The sequence below is a fragment of the Pan troglodytes genome, chromosome X, assembly GCF_028858775.2.
Source record: "Pan troglodytes isolate AG18354 chromosome X, NHGRI_mPanTro3-v2.0_pri, whole genome shotgun sequence".
Classification (NCBI taxonomy): domain Eukaryota; kingdom Metazoa; phylum Chordata; class Mammalia; order Primates; family Hominidae; genus Pan; species Pan troglodytes.
Window position 1 is genome coordinate 115,596,334 of NC_072421.2, and position 24,900 is coordinate 115,621,233.

A 24,900-nucleotide genomic window follows, 5' to 3' on the forward strand; every position below is an offset into this window, starting at 1 on the left:
GGCAAATGGAATCCAGCAACACATCAAAAAGCTTATCCACCATGATCAAGTGGGCTTCATCCCTGGGATGCAAGGCTGGTTCAATATATGCAAATCAATAAACGTAATCCAGCATATAAACAGAACCAACGACAAAAACCACATGATTATCTCAATAGATGCAGAAAAGGCCTTTGACAAAATTCAGCAACGCTTCATGCTAAAAACTCTCAAGAAATTAGGTATTGATGGGACGTATCTCAAAATAATAAGAGCTATCTATGACAAACCCACAGCCAATATCATACTGAATGGGCCAAAACTGGAAGCATTCCCTTTGAAAACTGGCACAAGACAAGGATGCCCTCTCTCACCACTCCTATTCAACATAGTGTTGGAAGTTCTGGCCAGGGCAATCAGGCAGGAGAAGGAAATAAAGGGCACTCAATTAGGAAAAGAGGAAGTCAAATTGTCCCTGTTTGCAGATGACATGATTATATATCTAGAAAACCCCATTGTCTCAGCCCAAAATCTCCTTAAGCTGCTAAGCAATTTCAGCAAAGTCTCAGGATACAAAATCAATGTGCAAAAATCACAAGCATTCTTACACACCAATAACAAACAGAGAGCCAAATCATGAGTGAACTCCCATTCACAATTGCTTCAAAGAGAATAAAATACCTAGGAATCCAACTTACAAGGGATGTGAAGGACCTCTTCAAGGAGAACTACAAACCACTGCTCAAGGAAATAAAAGAGGATACCAATAAATGAAAGAACATTCCATGCTCATGGGTAGGAAGAATCAATATTGTGAAAATGGCCATACTGCCCAAGGTAATTGATAGATTCAATGCCATCCCCATCAAGCTACCAATGACTTTCTTCACAGAATGGGAAAAAACTACTTTAAAGTTCATATGGAACCAAAAAAGAGCCTGCATCGCCAAGTCGATCCCAAGCCAAAAGAACAAAGCTGGAGGCATCACACTACCTGACTTCAAACTATACTACAAGGCTACAGTAACCAAAACAGCATGGTACTGGTACCAAAACAGAGATATAGACCAACAGAACAGAACAGAGCCCTCAGAAATAACGCCGCATATCTACAACTATCTGATCTTTGACAAACTGGAGAAAAACAAGCAATTGGGAAAGGATTCCCTATTTAATAAATGGTGCTGGGAAAACTGGCTAGCCATATGTAGAAAGCTGAAACTGGATCCCTTCCTTACACCTTATACAAAAATTAATTCAAGATGGATTAAAGACTTAAACGTTAGACATAAAACCATAAAAACCCTAGAAGGAAACCTAGGCAATACCATTCAGAACATAGGCATGGGCAAGGACTTCATGTCTAAAACACCAAAAGCAATGGCAACAAAAGACAAAATTGACAAATGGGATCTAATTCAACTAAAGAGCTTCTGCACAGCAAAAGAAACTACCATCAGAGTGAACAGGCAACCTACAGAATGGGAGAAAATTTTTGCAACCTACTCATTGGACAAAGGGCTAATATCCAGAATCTACAATGAACTCAAAAAATTTACAGGAAAAAAATAACCCCATCAAAAAGTGGACGAAGGCTATGAACAGACACTTCTCAAAAGAAGACATTTATGCAGCCAAAAGACACATGAAAAAATGCTCATCATCACTGGCCATCAGAGAAATGCAAATCAAAACCACAATGAGATACCAACTCACACCAGTTAGAATGGCGATCATTAAAAAGTCAGGAAACAACAGGTGCTGGAGAGGATGTGGAGAAATAGGAACACTTTTACACTGTTGGTGGGACTGTAAACTAGTTCAACCATTGTGGAAGACAGTGTGGGGATTCTTCAGGGATCTAGAACTAGAAATAACATTTGACCCAGCCATCCCATTACTGGGTATATACCCAAAGGATTATAAATCATGCTGCTATAAAGACACATGCACACGTATGTTTATTGCAGCACTATTCACAATAGCAAAGACTTGGAACCAACCCAAATGTCCAACAATGATAGACTGGATTAAGAAAATGTGGCACATATACACCATGGAACACTATGCAGCCATAAAAAATGATGAGTTCACGTACATGTAGGGACATAGATGAAGCTGGAAACCATCATTCTCAGCAAACTACCGCAAAGACAAAAAACCAAACACCGCATGTTCTCACTCATAGGTGGGAATTGAACAATGAGAACACATGGACACAGGAAGGGGAACATCACACACCGGGGACTGTTGTGGGGTGGGGGAAGGGGGGTGGGGGAAGGGGGGAGGGGGGAGAGGGGAGGGGGAGGGATAGCATTAGGAGATATACCTAATGCTAAATGATGAGTTAATGGGTGCAGCACACCAACATGGCACATGTATACATATGTAACAAACCTGCACGTTGTGCACATGTACTCTAAAACTTAAAGTATAATAATAATAAAATTTTAAAAAATTATACTCTATTAAATGCTTTCAATTTTCAGAAGGGTACATAAAGTTAACTTTATATTATTTTCAAGTACAAAGATATTATGGAAATAGGTATTTATGCATTTCATTTTACACCATCTGAAAGAAATACTTTTGAAGGTTTCCCAAAACAAGTTGTACAAATTTTCTAGACTCAAATTAATACAACTTAAAACTTCATTAAACTGAAAATTTCCTTCCAACTCCTAGGAGAAAGACAAATGATAATATAAACTGTTTTCATTAGGTCCTAAAAAGTAAGTATTAATATGTGTCTGAAGCTATAAACTTAGAGACTTTCAAAAGGCTAAGTTAAAGCCAGCCATGGGTTAAAGCCATGAGTTAAGTCCAAGTGTACACAGCTATTAAATAAATGCACTCGGCTGGGCACAGTGGCTCACACCTATAATCTCAGCACTTTGGGAGGCCGAGGCAGCTGGATCAATTGAGGCCAGGAGTTCGAGACCAACCAGCCTGGGCAACACAGCAACATCTCTTCTCTAATAAAAATTAAAAAAAAATATTAGCTGGGCATGGTGGCACACACCTGTAGTCCCAGCAACTTGGTGGGGGATTCCTTAAGCCCTGGAGGCAGAGGCTGCAGTGAGCTGAGATGGTGCCACTGCACTCCAGCCTGGGTGACAGAGCCAGACTCTGTCACAAAGAAAGAAAGGAAAGAAGGAAAGAAGAAAGGAAGGAAGGAAAGAAGAAAGGAAGGAAGGAAGGAAAGAAGGAAGGAAGGAGAGAAGGAAGGAAGGAAGGAAGGAAGGAAGGAAGGAAGGAAGGAAGGAAGGAAGGAAGGAAAGGAAGACACCCTTGACTATACAAATGAGCTATACTATTTATATAACAAATCTTTCTCTGTGTACATACTTTTTGTCTATACAAAGTCAAAATTTCCTCACATGCACATGAAGTAAAGGTTCTCCCCTCACGCTTTTCATTTTTAGATGATGCTTAATACACTAAAGAGAGCTCTGCTTATTGTTCTTTGTATTTTTGCCAAAATACAGTATAACATTTTCACTTTCTACAAAACAATTTTTGAATAAAATGGCTCCAAAATGCACCGGGAGAGTTCATGCCACTAGTTAATTTACCCAGTCTCCGAATGGCTGGCAAAATAGCATGGGCTGATGCTGCAGCTGCTACCACGTTCTCAGTTACTTCTGGAATTTTTACAGTTTATTGGCATAACGTGAAAATTTATACAATTATCTATAGTATGTCATGACTAATACATATGCAATACTAATACTATAAGCTTGCTACTTACACTCACTTTCTCCATTAAGAAAAACACTGATATTGTTATGTTAATTATCACGGGAATTGATAGTATATCATGTTTTTGCTTTTGAGCAAAAACGAGAACCCATTAAGTTCATATTTTTAAATTGGCACATTAGACAATATGCCAGTTTCATGACCCATTCAGCCTTCAACCCAGCCCACCTATCAGTCAGATACAACATACAAAAACTGTATTACTCGCCTACTTAAAACTGCCAATGGTTTCCCTCAGCAGCCTGGTATTTAAATCCCTCCATTTTCTGGCCCAATTTTTCTGTATTCTCTCTTACTACTAAATATCACTCAACTAAAGAGATCCCAAAATTCTCCCGTATATCCTTGTCTTTCCACTTTTATTTATACATTGCCTATATCTTGAATGTCTTCTCATATCAAAATCCTACCCAGTGACCAAGGCTCACTGCAAAGCCAAGATCCTTGATCAAACCTACCCTGACTATTCCAATCATTTCTACTCCTTCGGCAATTTTTTCTCAATCACCTCTTTCATGTCTATACATATCATCTGTCTAACGATATTGCAAGATCCTTGAAAGTGGAGGCCCTTGAACAAGTAATTTAACTTCTCTCTATATATTAGTCGTGTGTCCTTTTAAAATCTTCTAGAAGGGTTGGATTAAATGATCCCTAGGGCTCTTCCTAACTCTTACACATCAATTGTTTGTGCCTTCTATAATTCATATATTAATCATCTGATGTTTATTTCAAATTATTTTATTTTATCAATACCTCTTACAAAATTACCCAGTCCTAGCTACTGGAAAATACTCTAAGTACTGCAGTTTCCAGATGGTAAATAGGAAGAGTTGACGTCTTAATCAAGGAGTCATAATTAGTAAACTAAATATTCATTCATTCATTTTCTTACCAACGAACATTAAGTAAACTCAACTCTGGAGCAGGTATCATGCCAGACAATACAGATAACTGAGTTAGCCCCTGTCCTCAAGGAATTCATAATCCAGGGAGAGAGACAGAGAAGGAAAAACACTACTTGTAATACAGGTTGCTAAAGAGAGTCATGAACAATACTATGGAAATACATGAAAGAAACACATAACATGGGTGTGGGGTACAGGAGGCTCAAGAAAACCTTCCTAGAAGAGGTGCTATCTAAACTGAACCCTGAAGGACAAAAAGTAGGCAGCAGTTTAGGATGAGTAGTGATATCGTTTGGCTCTGTGTCCCCACCCAAATCTCATCTCAATTTATAATAACCAAGTGTGGAGGGAGGGACCTGTAATCCCCATGTGTCAAGGGAAGGAGGTGATTGGATCACGGGTGCAGTTTTCCCCATGCTGTTCTCGTGATAGTTCTAATGAGATCTGATGGTTTTATAAGTGTTTAGAAGTTCCTCCTTCACTCTTCTCTCTCCTGCCACCTTGTGAAGAAGGTGCTTGCTTCCCCTTCACCTTCCACCATGATTGTAAGTTTTCTGAGGGCCTCCCCTCAAAACTATGAGTCAATTAAAACTCTTTCCTTTATAAATTATCCAGTCTTGGGTATTTCTTTATAGTAGTGTGAAAACAAACTAATACAAGTAGCAAGTACAAATGTGTGGTAAGAAAGCATGGCTAGTTTGGGGAAGTCCAAGTAGTCCCCATAAGGCTGCAACTTTGGATGGGGTGAGAGAGGTGCTAGAGGGACAGGCAGGAGTCAAGTCATGATGGACTTGTATACTCTGCTGAGAAGTTTTAATTTTTACCATGAAGCAAATGTGTAGCTGATGTCATAGAGATAATACCTCCAGATAAGTCAAGAAATTGATGAATGATTAAAGGTTTACATTAGGGACAATGTATAGCAGAGACTATTAGTTATTCCCCAATATCTGTTCTTCCCGGCTCATATAGTAATAATTATTTTTGCTTGTCCATGCAGTGAAGGGCCACATTTTCCAGCTTAGGTATCACCATAGGATTAAGTTCTGGCCAGTGGGATATGTGTGAATGTGATGTGTGCAAATGCTAAACTACATCCTTAAAGGAAAGGAGTGTGTTTTCTCCTGCCACTTTTCCTATTCCTTTGAATGGAATGTTCTTAGAAAAGAACAAAGAGAGTGCATATAATGCTGTGAGTACCTCACAGAATGAAGATAGAACTTTGTTCACCACTGCATCCCCATCACCTGGTTTAAAGAAGGTAGTCACTAATTTCTGTTGAATTAATTTGTGTAAAATACCTCATTTTCTCTCATTAGAGAAAGTGCTGCCCTACATAGTAAGGCTAATTAAAGCTAGCGAATCTTCTTTATGTGCAGATAAAGCAGATCCCCATATAAAACAGGTAGATGGACCTAACCTACATGCAGAGTCATTCTAAACCATTTAAGACTTTACCATTTTAGGCACTGATTTAAGCAGAAAATCAAACTATTGTGAAGTAATAGTTTATGAGTATAATGTAATGGGTTCATTTTTTAAAATCAATAAATGATATACCAAGTCACAGAAAACTCAATATTCACATTACTCAAAATCCTCTCTCCTAAATTATGTGATACTTTCTCATTCAGCATGACCCTCTTATATCAGACCAATTTGGCTTGTCTTAAATGAACAGGTTTCTAATGTCTTTTAACATAGCCCAATATCACAATGGCTTAATAACCAAAATCTAGTTGTGAGAAAAGGTAGCATCATACACATATGCCAGAATTTCTAAATCGAGCATGCTTTTTGTTTTTAACTCCACGGCACCTGACTCCCTGACTCCAGGTGATGTCAACTGTTGAGCTTAGTGATAAAGAGGAGCTTCCATCTAATTAATATAAAGGTATGCTTAGATTTTTTATTCTAGTGACAGCAGTGCCACCTTAATTGATTTTATCCTACCTACTAGCTGTGAGATCACTACACCTTTTGCCATACATGGCAAAGCAGAAATTCCATCTATGCAAATAAAAACTTTACTTAAGATTCACAGGAAATCATTTTATCAACTCACTTTAACTTCAACTAAAACTACTTTGGCCCCTGAGTAGAAACAACCCAAGTAGATAATAGGGATTTAAAAATACTGAAAAAGTGTAAAATGACATTTCAAGATCATTCTGAAAGAAAAATTCGGTAAAATTAAAAGTAAGAAAAATCGTAAGAAGAAAAAGAGAGCAACCTAAGATTAACACATTTTAAAAGACACCTATGTTCTTTAAGACATTTAATTATGTCTGAAGGTCATTTTTTAATAATAGAAAGGAAATAGTAATTATTTAGTCTGAAAGATAACACTGACTGTAGCTTATTACTTTAATGAAGACCTGGGAACAGCCTGCCTCTCCCAACACACACACAGATATTTGGTTTGGTAACTCCCACTGGACAGAAACACAGTCCTTGACTATAAACACTAACTGTATCTTTTTTGAACCCTAAATAGCTGAAAAGTCAGTGGCCGAATTTTTTTTAATTCCAGTTATTTCATACTATCTGTACATAGTATCATGGAATACATTTTATAAGACATTTTTCAGCCACATGCAGTCGCTCACACCTGTAATCCCAGCACTTTGGGAGGCCAAGGTGGGAGGACCACTTGAGCCCAGAAGTTCAAGAACAGCCTGGGCAACATACCGAGGCCTCATTTCCACTAAAAAAAAAAAAAAAAAAAAGCCAGGCATGGTGATGTGCGCCTGTGTTCCCAGCTACTCAGGAGGTTGAGGTGGAAGAAACATTTGAGCCCCAGAGGTCAAGGCTACAGTAAGCTGTGATCATGCCACTGCATTCTAGCCTGGAAAACAGAATGAAACCCTGTCTCAAAAAAAAGACATTTTCCATAACACACCACCCCAATACTATGCCCCAGCCAAAAAAATGGTGTGGAGGAGTTGCTTTTACCTCAACCATCTGTCCACTAGTAACCTATATCAGGTATAACTTTTAGAAGTAATTAAAAATATCAGTGTATACACATAAAATTTCTCAGAAATCTTTGGCTCTGGCCCACTATAGAGCATACACAGACAAGGAGGTAGCCACTCATACTAGTGGGTTTAGCAGTTTTGTTTTAAATACGAGTCTGGCTTTGCTATTTAGAACTAAGATCAATACCTTTATGACAAATACAAATATACAATCAACTTGAATTGAGAATTCAAAATTAGATCAATACATAACGCCTTGAAAGACTGTCACCGATCAAAATTAAATTCAAAGGAGGAGGAGCTCTATAGCAATTTAGAGCTAGACTGCAGAAAAACAGCATGAGGTCTGTGTTAGACTGAGCATAAATCATGAACATTTTGATAGACAAGCAGTAGTACCAACAGACACACTAGTTCCATCCTCTTTGTGGCCACATTTGTTTCAAAACAAATTTCTCTTTCTGAGGTGATGAAAATGTTCTAAAATTGTGGTGACAGTTGCTTAGCTCTGTGAGTATACTAAACACTACTGAATTATATTACTTTAAACAGGTAAATTGTATGATGAGTGAATTATATCTTAATAAAGCCGTTAAATATTTTTTTCGACACAGGATTGTGAAGTCAAAATATTGTAGACAAAAACAGAGCTCTGATTAGCTGTCAGTAAAAGGACTGTCAATTTGTTTTAACCTCTAAAGTTTTTTTCCAGTTTAAAATAAACACGCCCACACACATATACCGACACACACCTGTGCACACACATGCACATATGTACACATAGCTTTGGGCACTGAAATATTCAGAAATACGTTCCTTGCTTTTCAATAAGGCCTCCTTTAAAAGTGCCTTCTTCAAACTATCTTTCCAACATTAACACCCTCATCTGATCATTTCTCTTTATTTCTCTAGAATCTGTTTTCTAACATGCCTTTTTTAGATATCATGCTCTGTTATATAATGGCCTCTGTCAGAGATAGCATGAAAGGAAGTGTTGTGGTTAAAAGCATAGACTCAAGAATCAGACTACATGGATTTTATTCCTAGCTCTTATACATATTAGGTGTGTAACCACAGGCAAGTTATCCAGCATCTATGTGCCTCAGTTTCCTCATCTGTAAAGTGGGGCTAATAATAGTTTCTACCTCATAGTATTGTTATGTGGTTTAAATGTATCAATGCATCAGATGCACTTGGAAGGGTCCCAGGCTCATAATGAGTGCAATAATGATTTATTAGTCACTGGCTGCTTGGTAATAATATTAGTATTGGCTGATATCAAATTGACTCATGTTCTCTGTTGCCCCTGGCAAGACTGTAACCTATTTCAGGGCAGTGAATACATTTTCTCCCTCCTAGTAGAGTGCTTTACGTATAATTGCTTGTTCATAAATGTTCACGTGGATACTGTACCTATATGATACCAAAAGTACTTATAAAATTCTTACTGAATCCAAAACTCATTTTGATAAATACCAAATTGCTATCACAATTACTGACATTTTGCTTTAACCCCATCAATTGAAAGGCTACAGATATTAAAGGATCCTTTGGTCTAAACAGCTTTTTTTTTTTTTTTTTTGAGATGGAGTTTTGTTCTTGTTGCCCAGGCTGGAGTGCAGTAGCGCGATCTCAGCTTACTGCAAGCTCCACCTCCCAGGTTCACGCCATTCTCCTGCCTCAGCCTCCCGAGTAGCTGGGACTACAGGCGCCTGCCACCATGCCCAGCTATTTTTTTTTTTTTTTTTTGTATTTTTAGTAGAACAGGGTTTCACCATGGTCTCGATCTCCTGACCTCGTGATCCGCCCGCTTTGGCCTCCCAAAGTGCTGGGATTACAGGCATGAGCCACCGCGCCCGGCCAAGAGCTTTTTATATCATTAGTACAAAAGCATTGGATTAGAAACTAAAGGCCTACTCTTAGCTCCACCTCACAGGATGTAACCCTTCTGCAATTTACTTAAACTCATTGTGCATATTCCACAGGAATAAACAGAATAAGGACAGTTAATCATGCTTCAAAAGAAAGATGCTCTAAAAATAAAGGGTATTATCTTTATTTAAGGTTTGAGCTAATGACCTAATGGTAGAGTAAGTCTAATTTTTCTAAAAAATATATAAATTTGAATACTGTCTTTTTATCATCAAATGATACTGAGAATGATCACTATTTATAAATGTAGATATCACTGCTAATAAATAATATATTTCATCAATATAGTGAGCTAAGCTTTTCAAGCACTTGAATATACATTATCTTAATAACGGTCATAAAAACCTGTGAATATACAGTATATGACCAATATGTTACCTGGTCTTTTCCCTTCTGTGCACCTGTGGCATTTCATAACCAAGGATTATCTCTCTCATCATTTGTCTGACATTGGAACTAAAGGGCATCATGTAAGAAAGTAGGAAAGGTAGATTCATGTACTCTCAACTTAAAAGATTAGTCTATCCCTCTAACACCTAAAGCTGTTCTCAATACTCCATTTAGACTTATCCATTCATTTATCAAAGGTACTATCAAACTTTTATCTTCTCTTAGGGTATTATTTGATTTGTTATTACAGTAACCATGATAAAAACTTGAAATAACCATAACAACTCAAAATCCATAGGAAGACATTATTCACAACAGAATTATACCTCTTCCCAATGGCTTAACTATTACAAATGCTTCAGTATTTTCTTCTTTGGGGACTTAAAATCTGGAACAATTAGAGATAAATCAGAAAAATGTGTGACCCCTGTGATTATCAGAAAACCAAATGTTTTCATGTTTAAAAGATAACATTGTTCATAGTATACATTATCCTGCATATCCCTTTTCCTTCAAAATGGATATTAAAATTTAAAATCCTATTAAACCAAACAGTATCACATTTAAATATATATTGGGCTAATTGTATTAAAAACTGACATTTTTCTTGGAATCAATGTGATGCCATATTTGAGTAAGTAATAAGCCAACATTCACCATAAACTTTCTTGTCTGCCAGAAAACTAGTGTTACTTCTAAACAGTCTACTCACCATTTACGAGATGCACATTCGAAAAATAGCATTCCAGCTAGGATTAAGACAATATAAACAAAGAAGACACACAATTTCCCCTCACATTTCTGCTTCATATATGATTGGCCACGGTCCTATAGTATGCTCCAAGTTATCAAGTAATTTAGCCACAAATCTATGAAAATACTCAATAATAAGTATAGTTATATTTCATATGTGGCTTAAGTGTGCTTAGCACTCTATACGCATTATTAATTTAATCCTTAAACTAGATGAGATAGTTTACAAGGGAGATAAACAAGGCTCAGAGAGGTGAAGCAAGTTGCCCAACAAAAGGCAGTCAGGATTTGAACCCAAGCCTATGATTCCAGGGTTCAAGATCATAGCCATTAAGCTCTACTGCCTTTCCACTAAGAAATATCTGAGAGTGAGGCCAGGTGCAGTGGCTCATGTCTGTAATCCCAGCAAACTGGGAGGCTGAGGCAGGAGGATTGCTTGAGCCCAGGACCAGCCTGAGCAACATGGTGAAACCCTGTCTCTACAAAAAATACATAAAATTAGCCAGGCGTGGTGGCATGCACCTGTAGTCCCAACTACTTGGGAGGCTGAGGTGGGAAGATCACTTGAACTTGGGAGGTTGAAGCTGTAGTGAGCCTTGACTTTGCACCACTGCACTCCAGCCTGAGTGACAGAATGAGACCCTGTCTTAAAAGAAAAAAGAAACATCCAAGAGTGGAACAGAAAACTTTGTTGAAATGAAGTGATCTTTAGAAATGTATCACCATTTTGTTAAAAGTGGGACCAAGAAAGAAAACTCTACAAACTACAAGCAAAACTCTTATCTCCTTTTACTGAATAGACTGTAAAAGCACTTCACCTGTAGACGATAAAGACCATCCACTAATCACAATCCTCTATACCCATGTCCTTACAAGCTTTGAGCAGCAACACAACAATATAACAATGTCAGGCCTTGTGAACTATGTCTGGCATGGAACAACAACAATGAAAGTGGGACTGCAATAATGAAAATCAGTTGAAAGATTTAGTGTTTGACTTACTCCATTTACTTTCACCCCCTTTCTTCACTTGCCTTTTTCTTCTTCATCTTTCTCATCTGGAGCAAATTAAACCATCACGTTGCAACAGGCATTCCTCCAATGCTCTGCTGGCCTATTTTCAAAACCATCTCAAACTGTAGAAACCTTTTATCAACCTCAAAGCACTTAATCCTTGACAACTTTCTTCTAGTATTAACTATTTCAGTGGCCAGCAATTAACAAACCAATTTGTATACTATGTTGTAAATGAAAGCAGCTTTAAAGTTAGCAAAAGTGAACTTCAAATCAGTGAGACAGGCAAGTGTGCACAGAACAAGGCAAAGCTTTGACACCATGAACTGTGCTGCTTTAAGTTTGTGGTCCTTGTGTTCTAATAACCTCTAGCCTTTTTTAAAAATTTTTTTAGATTTTTTTTTTGAGACAGGGTCTCACTCTGTCACCCAGACTGAAGAGCAGTGGTGTGATTGTAGCCCACGGCAACCTTGAACTCCTGGGCTCAAGGGATCCTCCTGCCTAAACCTCTCGAGTAGCTGAGACTATAGGCGTGTGCCTCCATGCCCAGCTAATTTTTAAATTTTTTTTGTTCTTATAGAGACAGGGTCTCGCTTTGTTGCCCAGGATGGTCTTGAACTCCTGGGCTCAAGCAATGCTCCCGCCTAGGCGTCCCAAAGTGTTGGGATAACAGGAGTGAGCCACTGCGTCGGGCCTAATAACCTCTATTCTGAAGATATCATTCCCTAGGCAGGTCCTTCATAGTCACTCAGCCATTATCCACCAACATTAAAAACTCTGTAAGAACTCAACACATGTTTAGATTTAGACCATTAGACCAAGGGTAACCAACATGTACCCTTGAAATTGCGCAACAGAGAAAAACATTTATGTCCATTAACTTTTCCACAGGTCATCATGGGAATTTATGGCTATGAAAATGTTTGGGTGTTTGACTAAAAGAACAGATTCGGGCAGTACAGCACCACCTCAGTGCTTTCCAAAGGGTCATCTCAGGGTTACCACAGCTGCCCTTGCAAGCAGAGACTTTCTCTGAAATATTGGGGTTTGCCTCAGATTTTCTATGAATATTGCGTTCTAAGGCAGAATGTATCTGACTTTGTTTAAAGATTTTTAAACAGCTACCAGTTAATGTTCTCCTAAATCTCTGTGTAAAACAGATGCTTCAAGAAAATACAAGCTGCTTTATTTTGTGGCTCCTGGGCGCACCACCTTGTCACCACCCTGCTCAATCAGTACATGTGCTCCACTTTGAAGGACCCAAAGTAATGGAAAGAGCACTAGACAGAGATTCTATTTGTTTAGACTAGCACAATGCTTGGAATATAATAGGCACTTAATAAGTATTTGTTGAATGAATTGGCAGAATAGTTTCAAGGACTAGTTTTCAACTGCAAGAAAACTGCAGAAAAAATCCTTTGAGACATGTAATTACTGGCAACCCCACAAAACCGAAGGAAAAAAAAAACAGGCCAGGTACAGTGGCTCATGCCTGTAATCCCAATACTTTGGGAGGCCACAGCATGAGGATCACTTGAGGCCAGGGGTTCAACACCAGCCCGGGCAACATAGTGAGACCTCATCTCTACCAAAAACAAAAGAAAATACACCAATTGTATATCGGTAAAGAACAAGAAAATCCATGTTGTTTTAGTTTAGTTGGAAAGGAAAAGGCTGTCAAGATGTTATATAAAGATAATACTGAGGGGGGTTGTGTTAGGATAATTAAAACCCAATTCATATCGTGGACGCTAAGAAGAGTTTTCAATTAACTCTTGGGTTTTCCTTTGCATGTTTTTAATCTTAACGATGTCAAGTTTACAGAGGAAAATAAAGAATTGTAACGCACACTCATGTCCCCATGTAACCATGCAGGGCGCTGGGGCTAAGGAAGGTCAGGAATCATGTCTCATTTGTTTTCTACCTTTCTCTTTTCTACTTTTCTATTTCTTTTTTTTTTTTTTTTTTTTTTTTTTTGAAACTGAGTCTCGCTCTGTCACCAGGCTGGAGTGCAGTGGCACGATCTTGGCTCACTGCAACCTCCAACTCCCTGGCTCAAGCGATTCTCCTGCCTCAGCCTCCCAAGTAGCTGGGATTACAGGCACATGCCACCACGCCCAGCTCATTTTTGTATTTTTAGTAGAGACAGGGTTTCACCATGTTGGTCAGGATGGTCTCGATCTCCTAACCTTATCATCCGCCCGCCTCGGCCTCCTTAAGTGCTGGGATTACAGGCGTGAGCCACCATGCCCGGCCTTCTCTTGCTCTTAATACAGATTTCTATACACATTAGCAGTTCAATAAATGTTCAACAACTGCAAAAAAATAAGTGTCTAACCACATTAAATAAGTTCTTAACTGAATTTCTTACCCCCACCCCAACAAAAGACTCTCTTGTGCTAAAGAAGCATAGGTTGGTTTAAATAACAACAGAAAAACAAAAACTAAACTGCTCTGAATGGTACCAGATGAGAGTACTAACAGACGAGTCTTGGCTCATTTCAATTACATGACCCTGCCATATCTATTTTCCTATGACATGAGAACCACACAGCCAGTCCTCTATTTACAGTTATTTCATGAGTAAATCAGTATATATTTACATGGTAACTATTATGAGCAAGCTATTGGGAAAGATAAAGTAGTTTATTTACCTCCCTAATCTCCACCACCCACAGCAACAACATACTATGTGCAAGGCCCTGATTTAAGCAGTTTACTGCAAGGTGTACAATCTCATCGAAAAATCTTGGTGCCAGATGTGTTTCTGAATTTAGAAATGTCCAGACCTTTAGACAGGAAATATACTTTATATACCATATGCTATGTAATACACCATTAGGGTCTATGGTGCAACCCCATAAACATATTAGTAATTCTATAGCAAAACAAAATAAAGATCAACATTAAGTAGAATAAAGACTATAAATACCCTATGTCAGTTTAAGTCAGGTTTTGCCACCACATGAGTTTTGGCATCTAAGTTACCAAATAAAATCTTTTTCAGTTTTCAGAGCTTTAGAAATTTAAAAATTGCAAACAAATTGTGGGCCTAGGCCGGGGGAGGTGGTTCATGCCTGCAATCCCAGCACTTTGGGAGCCCGAGGTGGGTGGATCACCTGAGGTCAAGAGTTTGAAACCAGCCTCGCCAACATGGTGAAACCCTGTCTCTACTAAAAATAAAAAGTTAGGCCGGGAGCAGTGGCTCACGCCTGTAATCCCAACACTTTGGGAGGCCGAGGCAGGTGGATCACGAGGTCAGAAGATCGAGACCATCCTGGCTAACATGGTGAAACCCTGTCTCTACTAAAAATACAAAAAATTAGCCTGGCGTGGTGGCATGCACCTGTAGTCCCAGCTACTCGGGAGGCTGAGGTAGGAGAACCGCTTGAACCCAGGAGGCGGAGGTTGCAGTGAGCCGGGATCATGCCACTGCACTCCAGCCTGAACGATAGAGTGAAAGAGCGAGACTCCATCTAAAAAAAAAAGAAAAAGAAAAAAAGAAAAAGTGGGCCTAGCTAATTCATGTAATCTTTGCAAGTACCATAAGAGGCAAGTTCTATTATCCCTTTTTTACATATGAGATAACTGAGGTACAGGGAGGTTTACTGACTCACCCAGTGTCCCACAACTATTAAGTCTCCTAGCTGGAACTGAAACCTAGGTGGCCTAGCTCCAGAGCTTGAGCTCTTAACAAGTATGCTCTACAACCTCTCTCAGAAACCACTTAGGAACACCAAACACGTGAAAAGTAAAACAGTATTAAATGATCTAACATCAAAAAATTAATAGGAGAAACATCACAAGACAGTATTTATTCATTATTCAATAACTATTTATAAAGTGCATACCATGTGCTGGGTGCTCAGAATACAATGAGCAAACCAGATGAGGTCTAGGTTGCCTTCATGAAGCCAGAGGCAAGTGGGGAGATGGCCAGGCATCAAATAAGCACAATTATGACACAACAGGGCAAGTGTGTGACTGCTGCTCACCTTCAGAGGGGGAGATCTAGTTCAATGGGGAAAAGTGTAATAGGACCTGGGATTTGAAATGACAAAAAAGAAAGGCATGGCATCCATTTGACAAGCACCCACTGTGCACGTACTCTATGCCAGGAATAATGCTAAGCACAAAAGTTCCAAACTGGGGAAAATCAGTTTAAACCAATAGAGATTTGTGAAAGGGAATAATAAGAACATATGGGAAAGTAGGCTGGGATCAAATCAAGTTGACCCTGCAGGCACTGATGAAGGTTATTTTGCAGGTTATTCCCCCACAATATTAGGATTTACTCCTATGGAATGTCAATAATCATCTGCATTCCTATTTGGGACCAACTAGACCTCAAAGCTGGATTGCTTTCAAGGAAGGGCTTAGGGCAATAAATTCATTTAAGCCTCAGGAAATACAGTAACCCTAATCTCTCAAGGAATAAAGGTATGGCCATTTGAAAATGTTGGAGAGGCAACAGGTAAAAGAAAATGATAAGCCCTTCTTAAAATTCCAAAGGCCCTTTCTAAAACCTAGGTTATTCCTTTATACAAAATAAAATTTCCAACCTTCCAAAGGAAACATATTTCCATGAGAAAATAAGATATCATTCTTTGAAAAATAAATTCTTAAGTTGAACAATGATCTGATTTTTAATAAAGTTGGTGACAACTTACCTTGTAGCACAAGTCACAATGTGACAGTGGAAAGTAAACTGCCTTTTAACATACTCACCTCAGGGTTCCCATTCCCCCATCCCTTTACCTAAACAGAGTAGAGGAACCGAATTACATGATTATTTAGCATACTGATCATAGAGTTTTTTTTATTCTCAGGTATCAATATAAATGACTGAATGAGTAGACATTCTACTTATCCTCTGCAAAACATTTTTTTTTTAATTTCCCTGGATAATTTTTTTAAGCCAATGACCTTCCCCAGGAAAGACTCTTCAGTGGCTTCCTATTGTTCTGAGAATCAAACCCAAATTCTTTCTCAGGACCTCCAAGTCCTATTTATCGGTTATTGAGCTGCTTCTAGGCTCTGTAACATCTTCTTTAATCATTACCAGCTCACTAGGATCCAGCCATGCTGGCTTGCTCTCTGCTCTTCAAAAACGCCAAGTCTCTTTTTCCCCCCTCAAGGCCTTGGCTCTTACTCTTCTCTCTGCAAGAATGTTATCTCGGGAATGTTCTCCCAGATCCTGACAAGGTAGGCCTATTCTCTCTTCTCTTTCAGGTCTCTGCTCAATCATCTTCTCTGAAAGGCCTTTTCTGACTTCCCACACTAAAGTAGGCCCTTCCTAGTTATCTGTATCATATTCCCCTACTTATTTTCATTGCTCTTACTACAGTCTATAAGGATCTTCTTCATTTGTTTGCTCGTTTATTGTCTGTATTCTCTGGTAGAATATAAGCACTGTGATACTCCACAAGAGCAAAGATCATGCCTTATAAGGTTTATCATTGTGCCTAACACAGGGCCTTGGCACACAAGTACCCAGTAGATTTTGTAAAATGAATTAGTAAATGAATTAATGATACATAAAAACCTGATTGTTATGAATATCAGTAACTTGAGAAAGCCATTTTTATAATTTTGAGATATTTTCTCTAGGGCTATTCATTTCTCTACAGTCCACATTTTCTGAAATAATTCCTGGAAATTTGTTGTATTATTTCATAGCAATAAAAATACATCGGTTTCAATCAGTGGATTTAAGAAAAACATATTTTCAAGAGGTTTTAGTGGTTTATCAAACATCAATAAAAATCAAACAATTTGAAAATTGGTCAGTCTCATTTCACTACTGCAAGTCAAATTACATGAAGAAGCATAATTTGAAATGTACATAAAATGAGAAAGAAGATAATCCAATAAGTAAGTGCAGTTACATTTAGTAATATCAGAAATATCCAGTCTGCTAACCTCTAGGTGTACCAGATGGACTATCAAACACATATTGAGTCATATTGAAGATTCAGAGCAAAATGCTTATGGCTAACTCACATCCACCTTTATTCTTTTCCTGGCAAATATAAATAGTCTTACTATGCAATCACATTAGCAGCAATCTTAGCTTAGATTTTGTATCAATAATAAGCATGAAAAGAAAAAAGTAAGAAAATAGTATAAACTCTTTTCCTTGAAAAAGTTGTAAGTTTTTATGTATTTTGAGAATAGTTTGCCAAGAAAATTACAGACTTAGAAAGGTGGGCCTATTAGAATAAGTACCCTTTCCCTACTACATTCCATTTTTTAATAAACCTCAAGTAAACTCAGGAATTTACCAAATCAATTGGGAAACTACAAATCATCTGCAAGTTATCTAACTAAATTGATAAGCAATAGGCTTTACTTTTCTTGTGAAAACTACTTTCTTCAGAACATCAACTGAGCCTTATATAATCACACTACACTTTTTGAAGTGTGCTTATAAAAATGGCAGATTGAAAACCTTGGGCTTTTTAATAATTGAAGCTCTTATTTATCTGTTTTTTAAATACATCATTTGATGTTGCAGCAGAAACTACTCTCATCTCACTGCCATAAGACGTGCTACCAGGACAGTGAAATTTAGCCATTATCTTCATTCACAACCTGGTTTCTTCTGAGATTGCTGCCAATTAGTGCACACTGTGTCAATGGCAACACTTGGTCATACATCAGGCAAACAAGTCTTTTACCGTTAAGTATGAGGATATTAATAAGAACTTGCAGTTAAGGGAGCTAATATTTTTAGATGTAAAATGATGTCATAAATGCTGAATTATTTCATTTTTCTCAGTTTTTAAATTTGAACACTAGATACAGTCTATTTCCAAAAACACAGCTGCGTATGTCAGCATGTGCTTGTTCACTGGTATTTGCCTCCACTTTGTGCTTCTCCATTCAGCTTTCTTCACACACTAATTGCAGTATGAAAGTGAGCAAATGAACCTCAGTATGGGAGCTAACACCACAACTACATGGGGAGAAAGCGATATCGCTAAGAGTGAGTAGTCTTTTTTGTAACTACGTGGTTTTAAAATATGCTGCTTTTAGAGGGTTTATACAAACATGAAATCTACTGTTAAGAAACTGTGGCTTCAAAGAAAAAAAAAGCAGGTGCCCTCCAGAGACAGTTTTAAATCCCAGCGTCTCTTAGTCTCCATTCAATGTGCTTAGTTACCAGCCTATGCTAACTTGAGCGACTTTATCCCAAACCACTAAAGTCCTCTGACTACATTAAAACGATTAACATCCTAGTTTACAATTAGAGAAATGGAGCCAGGCATCACAATTCCCACCAATCCTCTCTCTCAGGCCTGCTCAGCAGCCAGGGAAGAATCAGATTTAGGACCATGTACGAAGATTGCGTACCAACATATATACATACATTTTAAGTGGCTATTGTTCTTGGACTAAGTTAATGAAACCTAGAAAGAAACTTTAAAGTTCCCTAGTTGATATTTACTAAGGCTATTTAGTGAAGGAATGATCTCATCACTTTCAGTAAACTGTAGCCTAGACTATAAGCCTCCAAGAAAATCATTAGTCAACTGTAATTAAACAAACAAACAAACAAAAAAGTCAAAATATTCAGAGCTGAAGACATTCAGAGCTAAGTTAAAAGCTTCGAGGAAGAAGAGGAGTGTGCTCCTGACTTGGGAGCCAGCAGAGGAGCCTCCTAAGTTAGAAGATTCTGAAGGAGAGATGGATTAGGAGGCACAAAGCAGAAACTGTTAGAGGGCAAGAGACAGTAGGGCCGGGGCGGGCAGCGGGACCCCAGACCGTCAGGGCAGCAACAGCGAGGCCCAGAGGAGAAGATCTTGGAGAGATGACAAAGAAGCACAGGAAAGCCGGGTTCTGGGGTCCTAGAAGAACCCAGGCGTCCGACGGAGCCAGAGGGACCGGCAGAAAGGGATGCGAAGGTGTAAGGATGAGGGCGCGCACCAGCACGCGGGAGAAAAAGAGGGGGCGGCGGGCAAAACGAAGCTGTTTTCCCTGCTCCTCTGCTCCTCTGCCCCTGGTACAGATCGCAACTCCTCGCCGCGCACCGCGCAGCGCCGGGTCCGAAGGCAGGGAAGCGGCTGCTGGAGCCCCTGTGACTTCAGGACCCTGCCTCACCTTGCTCGCCGCGTCCTGGCGTCCCGCCGCTTGTCCGCCGGGTGCTGCGCTCCGAGGGCCAAAGAGGGAGTCGCGCGGCGCAGCCGGGGCTCCCTCCTGCTGCGAGGCACGAGCACCCGCACCTTCGCACCCTCTGCTCGCCCCGACCACTTCACGCTGTCCTGGCGCAGGCGGAGAGCACGGACCCTAACCCGAATGCCGCTGCAGTTATTTTCAAAAGTCCCCGTTCCAGGCTTCCCAGGAATAGGAGCTGAGCTACTGCGGCCGCAGCGGCAGAGCCTCCGCCTGACCTCACCAGGGTGTGGGGGGGCTGCTGAGGGAGGGGAGCGGGAACTCAGTTGGGGAGGGAGGGGGCAGTGGGGGGGGGGAGCGCGCGGGCGGGGGAAACATGGCGGCGGGGGTGGCCCCGGCGGCGCCTGCGCGGGAGGCAGGGTGGCGGGGAGCTGGGGCTAGGACAGTGTGTGGGGTCCGAACGGAACTCCCAGGCTGTAGCCAAAGCGTGACAGGGCCGGACCCTGAAGCTGAATGACCGCTAAGGGGCCCTCACGCCTCGGAAACCGGGAGGCTCTGGTGTGAGCCCACATGGATTCTAGTGCCGGGAGGCAGAAAAAGTGCAAAGTGTCAAGTATCCAGGGACAACAGTGCAGCCGCCCCGGGTTAGCCACTCCAAGGAGGTCCACCCGTGCATTCTGCCAGCCGTGGCCTCGGCCTCCTCATAGTCACGGCGGGGCCCGAGCAAAGGGTGTGCCCTGGAAGCGGTGCCACCTCACCTCAGTGGGGCCCACGTCTCAAAATAAGCCTGACCCAGGCTCTCACACAAATATCACTCTTCTAGTGGGATAAGCGCTTCATCCCTCCCCCTCCCTGCTGCAGCACACAACATTAAGAAAGAGGAAGGATAAAAACTACAAATAACAGTTTAACATTTTACTGAGCGTCTGCTATGAACCAAGCACTGAAGCATCAACTTACCTAATTCACAGCTACTCTACAAGTTACACACTATTGTCTCCATTTTACAAGTGACAAAACTGAGGTGTATAGGTTAACCAAGTTGGCAGAGGTTACACAAATAGTAAGTGGCAGAGCGGGACTCAGGATCCCAAGCGGTGTGATTCTGGCACCCAGGCTCTTAACCACTATGCAAACTGCTTCCAAACTCTGGTGGGACTGCTCTTCTAAGTCAGAATCTTGATTCTGCTCTATCAGCCTAGCCCCCAAAAAAACCCCAGTCAAGCCTGTTTTTCCCCTTGCTTGTCTTCTATTCATTCTTTGCCTTCTTGACGGTTACAGCCTGGGGCCACCTTCTTACACCTATTCCTTTGCCCTTTCTACTTATAATTCCAGACTCCTCCTTGGGAAAATAAAGGGAGTTTGCTCTTAGCGACCAGTTTAATCACTATTGTGATTTTTTTTCTTTGGCTGTTTTTTTTTCTTCTTCTTAAGGAAGTGATGCGGTGAGTGTGGAATCTTTATGTTTTCTAGGATTTCTCCCTCTGGGATCTGAGATCTTCAACATTGCTGACTTTGTATTTCAACTTACATACACTGAAATTCTAGTAGTAGGTTTTAGGTAAATTTGAGAATAATCAGCTACTCAAAAACTTGCTAGAACTAAAGATAATACCACATTGTTGGACTTTACCAAATAATCAAAGAACTCCAAATATACATAGAATTTGCATTATTACCTTTTACATGCAAGTGTATTGAACCCAATTCCCCTTTGTTAACAGGAATGCTTCCACTGGCTTCTCCACTATGCTTATTCAATAATTATTGTATACCTACCTTACACACTAAATACTTATTGGGTAGAAAGCACCTTGTACAGAAGTTTACAATCTCACTGAGGTGATATATTCCAAACAATCACTTTTAGCATGTATCAAAAACCTGGCACACAGGTTAAAAAAAAAATAAGTACAAACTGAGCTGGTGTACACTCGAGTCACTGCTTTGTCCTGCCATAAAAAGGTTAAAGTGGGGTTACTTTATAATAAGTTTCTCCCACAGAAATGCCAGTAAAAATGGGATAATCCAGTGTGGGCCAAGCAGCCCTTATCTACACAAAGAGAAAACCCTCATAGCAAGGGGGCAACTACAGGATCTGCATTTGAACTGCCAGTAGCTTGCACAGATTCTCAGTTTAAAAAAAAAGAAAAAAGAAAAAGAACTGGCAAAAAGATATTACAAATATACTTATCCAATAGAAGTCCATTGCTGTTTGGGTTTGGATGCTTTATCTGAATACTTAATCTACTGGATAGAGCACTAGACTCAGAGTCAGAAGACAATTTATGTGCTATGTGACATTAACTTAGTGCTCTGAGAGTGTTTTCCCAAATTTCCAGTGGGGAGCAAAATAATACTGGTCTGATATGCCCCACAGCATTGTTTTGGGTTTCGAATAAGATAACACATGGGAGAGTATGTTGCATTTGGAGAAAAGGTCTTTAAAGAGGTAATTCAGTTAAAGTAATGTCTCTAAGATGGGCCCGAATCCAATACGACTGGTGTCCTTTTAAGAAGAGTTTAGGACTTAGACATATATGCACATAGAGGAAGGACCATGTGAGGATGCAGTGAGAAGGCAACCACTTGCAAGACAAGATGGGGCTTCAGAAGAAACCAAACTTACCTACACCTTGATCTTCCAGAATTACAAGAAAATAAATTTCTGTTGTTTAAGTTACCCAGTCTATGGTGTTATACTTTGTTATGGCAGGTCTAGCAAACGAACATAATGGGAAGCATTTCAAATGCCAGCTAGAGTATCCGCTGACTTAGTTATTGTTCATTGCTAAAAACACACACATTAATTATCTGTTTGCATGTGTCAGGAGTCCAGGTATGGTTTAGCTCGGTGCACTGCTCAGGGTCTCACAAGGCTGCAATCAAGTTTTTGGCTGGGCTGTGTTCTCATGTGCAACTCAGAATCTTCTTCCAAACTCATTCAGATGGTTGGCCAAATTCAGTTCCTTGCAGTTACAGAATTAAGACCCGTAGCATTTACTGGATCTAGAGGCAGCCCCTCTCCATTAGCAGTTGACAACATGGTTGTTCTACTTAGCCAAGGCCAACAGAAAAACTTCTTTCTCCTCAGGAGGGGTCCAGTGCCTCTTTTAAGGTCTTTTACCAGATTAAGTCAGGCCCACCCAAGATTATCACCCTTTTGATTAACTCAAAAATTAACTGTGTGCCTTGATTACATCTGCAAAATCTCTTCACCTTTGCCACATAATGTAACCTAATCACAAGAGTGATAGCCCAGCATATTCACAGGTCCCAACCATACCTAAGTGGAGAATGTATAAGAGAAGACAAGAATCTTAGGACCATCTTAGAATTCTCCCTACCATGCCCCAAAGATTTGACAGCACCAATTAATTATACAATTATAAAAATTAACTAAGAGACCATACAGGCAGATGTGGGCACACACATAACATACATACACACACACACACACACACACACACCAAAGTGCACAGAGCTGGTAGCTGATCCCTAATCGGTCTAAAAGCATTTGCAAGCTTGCTGTGTGCCTAATGTGAAACTAAAAGATTTCAACTGCATTAACTCTGACTAAAAAACAAATTGAAAACTATTTAGGATACATTTTGTCTCTCTGGTAAATTTGCATTTCCTCAAAACACTCATCTCATCAATTATTGAATGGAGCCTATTATTGAATGGAATCTATTATTTAAAAAAAAACCCTCACAGGGCTTTGGGTAGCATACACAGAAGGGTCTTGCTTTAGAAGTTAGAGATAAATCTGATTAAAGATGTGCAAGACCTGTCCTGAAAACTTTAGGCTTAAATAAATGTAGAAATATACTGTATTCATAGGGCAGAAGAATTGATATCATTAAGATGTCAATTCACTCCTAATTGATTTATAGTTACAGCACAACCCCGATCAAAGTCCTAGCTGGCTTTTTCTGTAGAAATTGACAAGCTGATTCTAAAGTTCATATGGAAATTGACTAAAATAGCCAAAACAACTTTTAAAAAGAGCATTAGGGGGATAATACTACCTGATTTCAATTTTTACTGTAAAGCTACAATATTCAAGACAGTGTGGTATTGATCAATGAAACAGAATAGAGTCCATAAACAGACCCACAACATATATGGGCAAGTTATTTTCAACAAATATTCAAAAGCAATTCAGCTTTTTGAGGAACCTCCATACTTCTTTCCATAGTGAGAGCACCAGTTTATATTGCCACCAACAGTCTCCACATCCACGTCAATACCTGTTATTCATCCTTTTGACAATAGCCATTCTAACAGCTGTGAGGTGATATTTCACTGTGGTTTTAATTTGCATTTCCCCTGATGATTAGAGATTTTCAACATTTTTTAATATATTTGTTGGCGATTTGTATCTCTTCTTTTGAGAAATGTCTGCTCAGATTCCTTTCCCCCCTCTGGGTATATATTCAAAGGAATTGAAATCAGTATGTTAAAGAGATATCTGCACTCCAGTGTTTATTTCAGCATTATTCATAGTAGTCAAAACGTGGAAGCAATCTAAGAATCCATCAATGAATGAATGGATAAAGAAAATGTAGTACATATACACAATGAAATACTATACAACCTTAAAAAAGAAATTCTGTCATTTGCATCCATGACAACATGGAAAGAATTGGAGGAAATTATGCTAAGTGAAATAAGCCAGACATAGACAATACTGTATGATCTCACTTATATGTGGAATCTAAAAAAGTCAATCTCATAGAAACAGAAAGTAGAAAAATGGTTATCAGAGGCAGGGGAAGGAGGAGGAAGCATGGGGAAAGTGAGGATGTTGATCAAAGGGTCCAAAGTTTCAGTTAGACTGGAGAATAAATTTTAGTGACCTATTGCACAGCATGGTGACCGCAGCTAATAGTGTATATTTCAAAACTGCTAAAATAGATTTTTAAAATTCTCACCACAAAAAAAAGATAAGTTGGTGAGGTGATGGATACTTTATTTATCTTGATTAAATCTTTCTATAATGTATACATAGACGCAAACCTCACATTGTATCCCACAGATATGCACAATTATTATTCGTCCAT

At 39.5% G+C, this 24,900-nt stretch overlaps 1 protein-coding gene across 12 annotated transcripts in view; it reads right to left on the reverse strand.

Moving 5' to 3' along the window:
* KLHL13 (kelch like family member 13) overlaps positions 1 to 20,559 on the reverse strand; it is a 218,669-nt gene extending 198,110 nt beyond the window's left edge. Inside the window, exons 1-2 of one of the 12 annotated variants that reach the window (XM_063803859.1) lie at positions 19,823 to 20,137; positions 16,448 to 16,477 (exon numbers count right to left, since the gene is read on the reverse strand). The gene's annotated coding sequence lies outside the window, so the exon portion shown is untranslated. Of the gene's footprint in view, positions 1 to 16,389; positions 16,478 to 19,822 lie in introns of all 12 variants that reach the window. The other 11 variants (XM_063803858.1, XM_063803851.1, XM_063803853.1 and 8 more) reach the window with 11 other exon arrangements.
* Positions 20,560 to 24,900: the final 4,341 nt, after the last annotated feature.